This window comes from Thermobia domestica, chromosome 5, assembly GCF_964235325.1.
Source record: "Thermobia domestica chromosome 5, izTheDome1.hap1.1, whole genome shotgun sequence".
Lineage (NCBI taxonomy): Eukaryota > Metazoa > Arthropoda > Insecta > Zygentoma > Lepismatidae > Thermobia > Thermobia domestica.
Window position 1 is genome coordinate 138517459 of NC_137458.1, and position 13103 is coordinate 138530561.

Sequence of the window (13103 nt, forward strand, 5' to 3'; positions counted from 1 at the left end):
AGCAACAAATTATAATTTTCCAAGTAGCTTTCGGGAACCGGAAAATTTTCTATTTCAAGTTGGGAAATTAAATTTTACAGTGTTTCTCTCTCTCTCTTGCTCTGCGAGCTTCTTCGATGCTAAGCGGTTAGCATACGCGCCTTTGGCATGGAAAACCTGGTTTCGATTCCCAGCGGGAGCTCCTGTAGTTCGGATTCCACGTTAATCAGTTGGTACCGTTTTATATAGTCTCGCTGCTGAAAGGGACATTAAACTCAAAATCAACTCAATACAACTACTCTCTCTCTCTCTCTTTCTGTCTCTGTGTGTATGCAAAATGCAGAGAACATACATCGAGTTCATAGAGTACAAGTATCCTATTCTATTATTTAAAATTTCAATTTATTAAGTCATGAATATTTTCCGATTCATAAAAACATACTCCACTTATTTAATCGATTCATGAAAAATTGTTCCACTTGTTCCTAAAATAGTACTGAAAATTGTCGAAGCCATGACAATTTTCAGATTCTTTAAACGATCTTTCACTTTTTAATATTTTTATATACGAATTCAATCAATTTTATGAATACTGACGAATTGTTACTTAATCACCGATATTTGTTAAGAACTGAAAATTTTCCGGAAAAATATAGAAGAAAATTTTCCGCCTCACATCATGGCTAAACAACGATATAGGAATAAGTGGAGTGTGTGTTTATGAATCGGAAAATTTTCATTGTACAGGACAGACGATTTTTCGATTCATGAAAAATTGTTCCACTAGTTCCTACATAGTACTGATAATTGTCTACGCCATGAAAATTTTCAGATTCTTTAAACGATCTTTCACTTTTTAACATTTCTATATATGAATTCAATCAATTTTATGAATACTGACGAATTGTTACTTAATCACCGGTATTTGTTAAGAACGGAAAATTTTCCGGAAAAATATAGAAGAAAATTTTCCACCTTATATCTCAGCTAAACAACTATGTAGGAATAAGTGGAGTATGTGTTTATGAATCGGAAAATTTTCCGGAAAAAATATAGAGGAAATTTTCCACCTCACATCTCTCAACTAAACAACTATGTAGGAATAAGTGGAGTGTATGTTTATGAATCGGTAAATTTTCATTGTACAGAACAGACGATTTTTCGATTCATGAAAAATTGTTCCACTAGTTCCTACATCGTACTGAAAATTGTCTGAGCCATGAAAATTTTCAGATTCTTTAAACGATCTTTCACTTTTTACCATTTCTATATATGAATTCAATCAATTTTATGAATACTGACGAATTGTTACTTAATCACTGATATTTGTTATGAGCGGAAAATTTTCCGGAAAAATATAGAAGAAAATTTTCCACCTTACATCTCGACTAAACAACGATGTAAGAATAAGTGGAGTATGTTTTTATGAATCGGAAAATTTTCCGGAAAATTTTCATCACTGCCTGTAATTCATGGCAAAGTAAGAAATTGCATGTGGTTTGACGTGACACTAAAACAACTAGCCTTTAAAGTGTTGAATTATTTACGAAATCATTGCCCAGGTAAACTTACCTGTACGTGAAAAACAATCCAACATTTAATTTATACTAAATATTATATACGCATAGTACGATGCAACGCCCAATTAACCACCCGTTACTCCTGAACCGCTAAAATCTTTCTGCTGTCAGCAAACACTGTTGCCAACCACTCACTCACCACTCTTCTTCGTAGAAAATAGAAAAACGGTTGAGATAGATCGCGATGTATTTAGAAACACGTTTAAAAAAAATATGATATAAACGTACTACATCGCGATGCATTTAGGAACGCGAGGTTTATCAGAGTCGCTCCGACAAGCGTCAGCATCATTTCCAACATGTGGAATTTAATTCCATTTTTCCCGACTTTTTTCGCAAATTCCAGACAAATCCCCGAATTCCCGACCATTTTTTAAATTTAAGACAAATTCCCGACTTTCCCGATTTTCCCGACTGCTAGACACCCTGTACAGTGGCTATTTTTAGAGCTGGAGTAGACCAGAGCACGTTAGATAAGTGGTTTACGATACATAGTTCGAGATTAAATTTCCAAACTATACCTGTCAGAAAACAGATGATGTATGCTACAAAGGATTAGATTTCTTAGTATCATCTGAAGTAGTTCTCTTTAAATTTATCAGTTTATGCAGATATATTTAAGAAAAATCAATCTCGGATGTTTTCTTAAAAATAAAGCCAGAGAGAAACTAAAAACCTAGGGTCTTTACATTGTGTGTATATAATATATAAAGGTTAAGAAATATTTATTTATTTTTATTTCATTTCATTATTGCTTAGGCGTTATTTTAAGGATTGCTTTTAAGCAAGAAGTAATTTTCTCATAATTATCTATAACAGCTTTAAGCTGAATTCATCTATTTCACTATCAATGGCCAGACAAAGAATGTATGATTAAAATATAGTTCCTAACAAAACAAAGAAATGATTGTAAAAGGAAGCAAACATAACAGCTCAGCTGAAATGCTTCTTTATGTCTTCATGTCATGTAATAAGAAACAGAAAAAGAAAACTTGCTTAATTTTAAAATAACATATAAATGAAAGTTATGAAAAAAATATAACAACTAGGTCATGAAGGTACATTTATGCATTTTAAAACATGAATAAAATTAGGAATTAATTCATTAAATAATGAAGAGTATAGATATAATAGTATGCTAAATATAAATAAGTTTAGAAAATAATAGAAATGCAATGCCAAAGTTATGAAGAACATAAACCTGTGTTTTTGTGTTTTGATTTGGCCAGCAAGTCGGGCCGCTGGTAAGTTCCCACAGCTTCATCGAGATTAGACTAAATCCTAATCTCCCTATTATTGAAAATCAAAACGTAAAGATACCGGAACAAGCACAATTTGGCAGTGATAATATTCAACAGTCAAATAGTCAAAATTTTAGAGAAATTAAAACCTGGACAAGATAGGCAATACTTTTCATAGACAATACTAGTTAGAAAGGGAACAAGCATAAAGAAAGGGAAGAAAGGAAACAATCACGCTGTTCTCCCACTTCCAAAAAATATCTGTGCCGTCCCCCGACTTTCTAAAAAAATTTACAATGGGCAAAGATAGGCACGGGGTACGGCGAGCAGTTATGCGTCCCTCTGCCTCTTCTGATCCACTTTTACCCCTGTACAGTACATATTAGGAAGTAGTAAATTAAGAGCCTGATAGGCTATTTCCGATGACTTTGGTGGGACATATTTATTTATTTAAACACAGTCAGTCTTCGACTACAAACTTAGTGAGAGGCCGCTGAAGTATAGCGCCCGTAAGGGATAAAAAGCCTCCTTTTGTTGTTTGTAAAGCAAGTGAATTGTTTTTATTGTCCATTTAAAGTTATAAGTTCTATCGAACTAGCCAATATTAATGGAAATACGAAATTAATTATTGGTGAACAAATTAAAAAATTAGTCCTCAAAGCATTAGAATAAAACATTAAGTTATTTTACTATTACAATAATTTTACTATTTCATAACATAATAGATAAATATGAATTTTAAGCAAGTACTCACATACTGCAGACACACACGTATATAAAATTCGACAATGAATCCTAGACGTAGAAACGTACTTACCTGAAAAGAGAGAAATAATTACAAGATTAGACAACAATAATCAACAGATTTTACTATGTTACATCTTACTAATAAGCAAGGGCACCGATCCTGGGGGGGGGGGGGCGAGGGGGCCCGGGCCCCTTAAAACTCATGTGGGCCCCGCACTTTATTTATGAATATACAATATTTGGCATAATTTGAATGCAATTTGTCTTAAAATCCTCATATATGTCATATATGCCTTCTGCATCTGAATTCCCTCCCTCCCAAAATTTACAGATAAATCGGCGCCCTTGCTAATAAGATATTTATTCCTATAAGTGTACGATAATCAATGCAATAATATACTAGTACACCAATATAAGAATAGTATATATATATATATATATATATATATATATATATATATATATATATATATATATGAATAGACGAATATATAATATCAGGAAAGTCGTAGGTATGCGTCAGTAAAAGAAAAAAAAAGAAAGATAGCTTTTTGGGTCAAAGAAAACAATTCTAAGAATTGTACTAGGGCAGTCAAAAAGTACCCGGAATTTGTTGCAGCTTTTTATTCCGACAATTTAGGGGTATAAGTAAGAGTGTGTGTTCCTATGATGCCTTCTTTGAAGGCGATTAAGTAAATATACTTATACTTAATCGCCTTCAAAGAAGGCATCATAGGAACACACACTCTTACTACACTGCTACTGCCATTGCTGGAAACAGACGAAAAGTTTTCTTTTCGTACGTTCCGTAGTTCGGCTGTCATGTTGGTTTTGATCAAAGATGTTATAAAATAGAGGATCTGCCCATACGTATCTTCATGATATGAACTCAATAAAGCCAAACAAACAACCGAGCATCGTCTCAGCCGGAACTTCTGATTGGCTACTCTCGTTTCCGCCATGATTGTAGGCTCGAACCATTGCGATCTTAGTGGCGCGGAGTGAACAGAGTGGGTGTGGCGAAGCTGTTACGTATGGATTCACAATTATGTTGTATGGGCAGATCCTCTATGTTATAACATCCTTGGTTTTTATAGTCTTCTGGCGTCTGGCGAAACGAATACTTTTGAGGCCAGTTTTTCCTTAAAGATTTATCACTGTATCTGTAAATTGTTTTTAAGGCTATCAAAATCTTTGAAGCAGATTTTCCCAATTTGCACATAAAATTCATGTTTGCGCGTTGCTTGATCTATGACATTGCGACAACTGATCACTACACAACACACTTCTCGCACACTGCCTGTTATCGCCTGTTCACAATTTGTCAAATTCATAATTACGCAACGTAAGGACAGTACTCTACAAGATTCAATGTGATTGCATCGAAAGTGCCAAAACTACAACATTCTGGGAACTCTTTGACTGTCCTGGTATTTTACTCTCAAATTGCCTCGCATTAGGGAGTTAAAATAAGATATGATTTTTTTTTTACTATAGTATAGCGCAAAGTGGCGACTCGCGATATCATGTCGCAGCTGGAGAATCCTAATATAAGAATAAACTAACACTTGATTTTGCACTTGCTAAAGTATTTTTTTTCATGATTTTGGCAAAGATATATTTTCACTGATATAGATAATTTTTTACTTCTGAATAGACTAAACGCACACTAACTCAAATACAAGATAACTAAACGGCGTGACAAACATCTTGGCATTTGAAGGGGGCGCTTCAAGTTTCCTTTAAATGCTGCTAGCAAATGAGAGGCCAACGGTATTGCCACGTTTATTTTGTACACATCCACGTCCATTCTCTGCCACCTGATCGCGCTATAGTTCGTCTGCTTAGCCATAGCCACACCCCTTAGCACTTGGCAACGTCGCGTCAGAGCTTGAGTTTTATTCGTTTAGCTGAAATGCCAAGATGTTTGTACACAGGCTTTAATATATATATTATGTAATAACAAATAATGCGTTCTCCTGTTTTCTCCCCATTCTCATTCCACCAAATATTACATAATCATTCTCTTTCAGTAACCAGCAGTTACTTTTAGGCTAAACAATATGGTAAAAGAAACTACAGCTTTCATTTCGTTTTTGGAATAAGCTTTAATGTTGATTGGCCAGAAAATGAGCCTATGTGGTTAATAGGTTTCTTATTGCTTTCACTAACGAAAATATTAAATATTTTAAAGTATTATCTCTTTAACAAGAACGTATCTTATTTACAATTTCAATAAGAGGAAGCATTCTTTAACATTCTTTACAATTTTAATACAGAATGTTTGAACTAAACAATCTATTTAATGATAACATACTTAAACACGCACGTATAGTGAACAGTTACACAATTTTGGTGGAATTTTGAAGTTCCTTCATTGTGCTTTTATCTTTATTATTGTAGGCTTTTATACGGGAAACTCATAAGGTACTTAAGAATGGTCAAGCTTCATTCCGACATTTTCCTCTGTCTCTCCGCTCTTGTTTTGGTATTAAGTCCTCTGAATGTTCTCATAACGGCTAGTCGTTTGTGGGCAAAATAGAATATTTGGAGGCTAGCACGTGAAAACCATCCCATAATGCTCTGATGAAGGGATAAAGTGGGGAAGCGGGTGAGAGGAAAGAGAGGTATTTGGTGAACTGAAAGAAAATGGAATGCTGGTTTCGCAGTAAATGGAAGAAGCATAGCGTTCATATCTCTTAGTTTAAGGACGATGTACGGATATCTACTGCTGTACGAGTGAAATTGTACATGGATTTATAATCTTTTTACTTTCTTCAATTCTCTAATTTTAGGTGTGCTGCAATATATTGTAATTTTAAATATATACAAGAAGTAACATGAACGTTGTTTGTAATAGCCTACTTTTATTAACCATATACGAGGGAAGTTTCCAAAATTTTGGTATTTATTTTTACTTTTAGCTCAAGAAGTGTATGCTAGTTATTGTTAGGTGTATACATCACCTTTAGAAGACAAATAATCATAGATTCAATTAGCCACTAAGCAGTATTTTTTATACCTTATTATTATTGACATTTATTTTTATCTACAAATTAAATTGTATAACATGCACAACAATGTCTCAGACAATCTCTGGTATATTTTTTTTGTAGGTAATAGAGTGATATTTTTTCAGTTTATGTATGAACAAATCAACTTGCGTAACATTAGAATTTTAGTTTGATTTGCTTTTTCTCTGGTCCTGTGTTGTAGACAAAGAAATGGCACGCCGTGGTTGTAAAAATAGTCCGAATGTGTCCGCATAACAGTTTCAATAACTTAATGCCATCTTCATTAAACGTGAACTAGAAGAGCATGTGATGAATTTAATAAATCGGACTACAGAACAGTATGTAAATATATATTATGGTCAGAAAAGTATTAATTATTTAAAGAATTCACTAACTTTAAAATCTATATCATTGATAAAAGGTAACTGCTATTTGCATTGATAAAGAATCACTCATGGCAGAATAGTAAAGTAAGGCTAAAGGAAGAAGAAGAAAAAAGACAATTTATGATATATGATTGAAATGTTGATTTTATTGTGGGTTTTAATGGATTATGTCTAATTTTTATAGAGTCTATATACGGTATGTTTATACTGACATAATTTTCTATGGGAAATTCTAATTGTGTTAAAGTATGTATGTAGTACGTAATTTAGCAATGATTTGTGTGGTGTACAAAGTATATCTCATTTACGAAATGAAATAAAATGAAAGTTTCACGTCTCACTGTTATGACGGCTAGGCTAAAGGAGACAGTGATGATGAGAAATGAAGACAATGGTGCAATGAAAATGTGGGAGGAAACGTGAGAACTTCAAGAAAACCCATGTATACGGTGTTTGTCCACCACAAAGTTCATTTGGCGCGAACTGGGATAAAACCAAGGACCCCATGCACGACTGAGCCACCGTGGCCAGAATATATCTCGTTTATATATGTGCAAATGATTGTGAATCCTTAGGACTAGCCAGCCAGTAAGAGTAAGATTATACAGCTTAAGTATCAACCGTAGCACATACCCACAAATAACAAATACATTGTAGTTACATTGGAAGTAACAATTACGTTGTGGTTTTTAAAATAAAATGTGCAATTAATAGGATGCATTTACCTCAGCGTGTGGCTATTGGATTCAGCAGAGCGAAAATTTTACGAACATTTCCCACACAAAGAAAATAATGAACCTGGCTCGGTCTTTCAGATTTTACAGTATCTTTCGAAACTAGGGCTCTGAATTATGTTTGACCGAGACTTTACGATAAGCCCTGCATACTCACGCTTCATTAAATAAATCTTTGTTATAAGTACATCCCGCATATTGCTTAACGTTTAACAAGTTTGTTTCATGTATTTTCGATAATTCTTATTCTTAATAGCAATTAATGAATTTTTTTAAATTCGAAAATTCGACTAATTCCAAATCCCAACTTTGATTAAATTTCATCCAAAACCAAAAAAATCTGCACAGGAAAATATTTTACGCTTACTGAGCAAGTCAAGAGCTATCTTAATTCCAAATCGAGTTTAGTCCAAATCGAATGAATTCTGCAGAACGCGTACGATATATAGACTATATACTGTTCTTGAGATTAATTTTTTTTTTGATAGAGGAATCAAATACACTACAACGGTTACAATTATAATTTAAAAACTTCTAAAATACAGAATATATGTCATATAGAGTACAGTGTGGTAAATGATAGAAATAGACTACGAGGACTTTGATTTAAGAGAAACAATCTATATGTTGCATAATTATTTTCACATCTAGCGCCATACTGAAGAATTGAGGAAGATACTTGTTAGCAGACAGATTTATAAAAATAAATTAATAAACCTACATTACAACTTAAGTATAGGTTGAACAATATTAGGTATAGGTTGAAGGTATAAGAAATGATAGCTCCCACCAGGGTCAGGTGGCCCCGCGTAACGTATTCGCTAACGCTCTCGCCTTCGGTGCGAGCGGTCCCAGGTTCGATTCCCGGTGGAGCACTCGGTCGAAAATGTGTAAAACGCTTTTTCAGGCCAGCCACTCTGAACGAGGTTTTCCTGGGTTTTCCCCATTCATACCAGGGAATAAATTATAGGTCCCAGGTCGCTTTCTTCCTTTGTCAATTCTTTCTTCCTTCCCTTTCCCCGAACTGTGTGCTCGCCGAAGGACGTCATCCCTCAAAACGTGATGGGCTAAATGGCCTTAGATGCTGAAAATCCAGAAATCTAAATCTTAAATCCCTAAATCTAACCAGGGTTGGATCCAGGATTTTCTGAGGGGAGTGCACCATAACTAAAAAATAACCAGTCTCATTCTAACTCTGTGCTCGCCGAAGGACGTCATCCCTCAAAACGTGATGGGCTAAATGGCCTTAGATGCTGAAAATCCAGAAATCTAAATCTTAAATCCCTAAATCTAACCAGGGTTGGATCCAGGATTTTCTGAGTGGAGTGCACCATAACTAAAAAATAACCAGTCTCATTCTAACTCATCAAAGTGACAAAATTCTTTACAACTGACGATGCTCATACAGACAACGGGGAGGGGATATTTTAAAGAGGGTCGCAAGTGACGTGCAGGAAAAGTTGTTTTTCTCGATTCCTGGCTTCTGTTTTCTTCCCCACTTGACAAATTTTATATTGCCTTGATTGGTGAATCCTTTTCCTTCAACCTTTAGGAAATCGACTAAAACAATTGCTTTTGCAAAACTCTGCTTCCTTTTAAGCCCCAAACGGAAACATGACAGCAGAAAGTTTCGGAAAGTGTTGCTATTTTCGCTGCTAGCTTCTTATTTTAGATAGTACTAGCAGCGTTCACCCCGCTTCGCTGCGGTCACCCCGGAACGCAATAAACCTTGTTAATTAGATAATTTTTACTTTTTCGCTTTCAAGTGATATGATAAAAACCATAGTAGATTCCAGTAAATGTTAACATTATATCGCCTGTCATTTATGTTAACCCGCCGAGTCACATGGTCATGCGGGTTGCATATAAATACGTTTATTTTTACCTATGATGAACTAATAACAAAGGATTTGTACGTATGGACACTTGAATGGTCAATTATCTCAAGACACTGGTAATTAAAAATTAAAGTGATATGATAAAAACCATCTAGGGTCCAAATCCTAATAACCCCCCAAAAATGAAAGAAATTGGTTCAGCCGTATTAGCGTGATGAGTTCACAAAGGATTTGTGCGTTCTCTTTTATATATATAGATATAATAATTACAACACGTGCACCGGTGCACCTCCTCTAAATCCGGCCCTGGCTCCAACCTATACTTAATATTGTTTCTAACTATACAAAAATTCCAAATCTTAAGTGTAATCTTGAGGGTTTAGTTATGTACCGCCTTCAAATTGCGTTTTTCGTGATTTTCACATTGAAAGGGGCAACATGTTGATCTCTAGAAAATTTCAACATTTCGACACTTCCATTGAAATTGCGTTATTACATGGAATGAGTTGGACTTGGACTACAGAATAATATGTATGTAATTTAACTTGGTAATTCACCTGCAGATGGCAAGCAATGCTTGTTTGCTATGTGTCATTACAATACATTTCATATATTGACAGGAGTAACTTATACATCTTCAGAAAATTGGAACATTTCGTATACTACAGCCAAGGGAGCCAAGCAGCGCCTCAACCACCCCTTGTATAGGCCGAAATGATTATTTTTAACAATACCGGTACTTGATTAACCACTATAACTATAATAATAGAGCTACGCCAAAGTAAATAACAGATATTTGTCCAATTTGTACTCCTCCTTACTGCTTGTCATACTTCGTAACGCAAGGCTAAACCCCTTACCCCTTTATCACGTAAAGCTTTTTTGATTTTTTGACCAATTTTCCTTATTTTGGAGATTGTTACAATAAAAAATCCAATTTTAATGGCAACATTTTCCATTACAAAATACTTGTATTCTGAAGTAATTATTTTTTTCGGCCAACAAATAAAAATATTAGAAAATTGTAGTATCATAATAATATTTTAATCCCATATGGCTGTTTAATTAACCCATTTTAATTCTTCCAAAATTGCATACTGTCGTTTCCCAAGGAGATGTACCAATTCTCTTAGGTAACCGATGACTGGCAAGGAGGAAGTACTGCCGGAAAATGCAGGTGAAACAGGATCTGAAGAATTGATATCGTCCTCTTCTTTCGTAATCCAGGATGATTCCTGTATTTGCAGTTCGCCAATGTCGACGATGCAAAAAGGTTTTCTTCCTCGTTGACCAGAGATTTGACGTGGCTGCACACGTGGAGGAGCAGGGCATCTCTTTTGTAAACAAGCTTTCGCGCAACTTCTTTGGACTTTAGACTTCAGTTTACCTCTTTTCAAATTCTTCTTGTCCTAAGTCAGTGTCAGAATGTGAATAAACTCGATTTCTCTAGGAAAATCAAATCAAAAGTTTTAAATCATACTTACACCCCCTCCCCTACTTGTCACTTCGTAACGCAAAGGCGAATCCCTCTCCAGCCTTGCTGAGCTAAGTAATATGTGGACGCCCTCTAACCTGTGGAAAAGCTGGAGATGGTCATTTTTAAGATATTACGGATAACTAATGGAAAAACTGAAGAAATGTTTAATATCTTTACTTTATCTTTTCCCAGACTTTTTACTGAAAGGAATAATGTTCACTACTAACTAGAAATACGATAGTTCGCGCATTGATATGGGTAACATTTACATAACCAGAACATTCTTATATTTCGGGTACCACTGCTAAGAAAGAGCACGATCAACATTCCATAGTACTTCTTTAGTAGAGTCGAAGTAGGAAAAAAAAGAGAGAATTGATTCTCACAAAAATGATCTCTGCTTTAAAGTGAAGCCAATATTCTTGCAATCAATACATTAAAAATATCCATAAATAAAGATCTGAAATGTATTTTCGGCTGCCATCTTGAAGAAATGGTGATTTTTTTTTATTTATGGTGATTTTAAGAAAAATAGAAAGCCTCATGTGACTTTCTCAATAGTTATCAAGCTACCAAGGTATGTAATTACAGAGAACTTAATACTGACTACGAATATGGTGGTATTTTTTAAAAATCTTATCTTGTCTTGAACTATTTATTTCTAAGTGTAAAATAGGGTATATGGAAAGCAGAAGCCAGTTAAACTAAATCTAGGAAAGTTATGATATTCCAATCCAAAACATTCCGCGTCAAGAAGAAACCATGTTCCAAACAAGAACTAAAATATCAAGTTATCAAACTACCAAGGTATGTAATGATATAGATTCTTCCATGTTTTTGAAATAAATTTCCTCATTCTGGAAATATTTGAAGAACTTAATGAACTAGTTATTGTATCAATATAGCCAAATTCTTCAGCCAAAGTAGGTTATAATATCAATTCTGCCATTCAGTTGAAATGAATTTTCCAGAAGAACTTGGTCAACTCGTTTACTTGTCTAGTGCCAATAATTGTTATTACTAGTCCAGCATTCTGTTGTTATTTAGGAATTCTCAGAATTTTCCAAATATCTGTCGCAATTATAAGACTGAAGGAATCTAGAAGGTTTATCACTATAGAAAAAAAAACTTTTTTACTGAATTCTATACTGTGTGATATGTCAATCCACTCTGGATTGTTATTTATTAGGAATTTAGTGTCAGGGATTAAGGGTGCTGCACTGTTATTTGTTTTTGCTACCAAAATGCCCGAATTAGCTTAGCTTACAAAGAAAATGTTAAATAAGCACTTCTAACTGTTTTGATTGCACTATTTTCCATTTGTTTCAATGCAAGCACCTTTTATCAAACATATATTTTTTAAACATTTTTTAAGCTCTTTTGCAGCAGTTTATTCCTATCATTGTTATAAAACGAGGACGTCTCATATTGAACAACATATTTTTGTTTCAATTTTCTTCCTGGCATCCCTCACGGGATGCATGAAAACGATTTGTGTATTTATTTAATTTTTTGAGTGATATGACAAATGATTGATTTGATTTTTTGAGTTTAACGTCCCGTTGAGGAGCGAGGCTGTATGAGACGTGGATCTACAGTTTAACATGGGATCCGAACCACATGAGCTCCGGCCAGGAATTGAACCCGGGTCTCCCACCCCAAAGACGAATACGCTAACCCAGGGATGTAAATAAGCAACAAAATGTTACAAGCCTAAGAAAAAAAGAGCTACTAGTTCACATCCCACAATAGAAATCATTTACTTATCTTTTGTATGATATTAAATACTCGCCCGCACGGATAAACTATTTGCTTCGGGCGAATGGGCAAGTGGTTATTTGCATCCCTGTGCTAACCGCTTAGCTACGAGGGAACTCGATATGAGGAACGGAAGTTGCAAAGGAACCATTTTAAGATACACTATCCACCATTTGGTTTGTGATCTTCAGAAAACTCAGTTAAACACCGCAGGAATACCAAATGTCGAAATTAAATTTAAATGTCAATTTAAGTTGATAGAATAATAAAATCAACACTTTCGATCCTGAGCTACTCTGATCTTGTTTATTCCCGTATCCTGGGATTTTTAGGCCTTTTTTTTCTAATA

At 34.6% G+C, this 13103-nt stretch overlaps 1 protein-coding gene across 1 annotated transcript in view; it reads right to left on the reverse strand.

Annotated features, from left to right (window-relative positions):
• kek2 (leucine-rich repeat, immunoglobulin-like domain-containing kekkon 2 protein) overlaps nucleotides 1-13103 on the reverse strand; it is a 939728-nt gene that overhangs the window by 392344 nt on the left and 534281 nt on the right. The window lies entirely within an intron of this gene.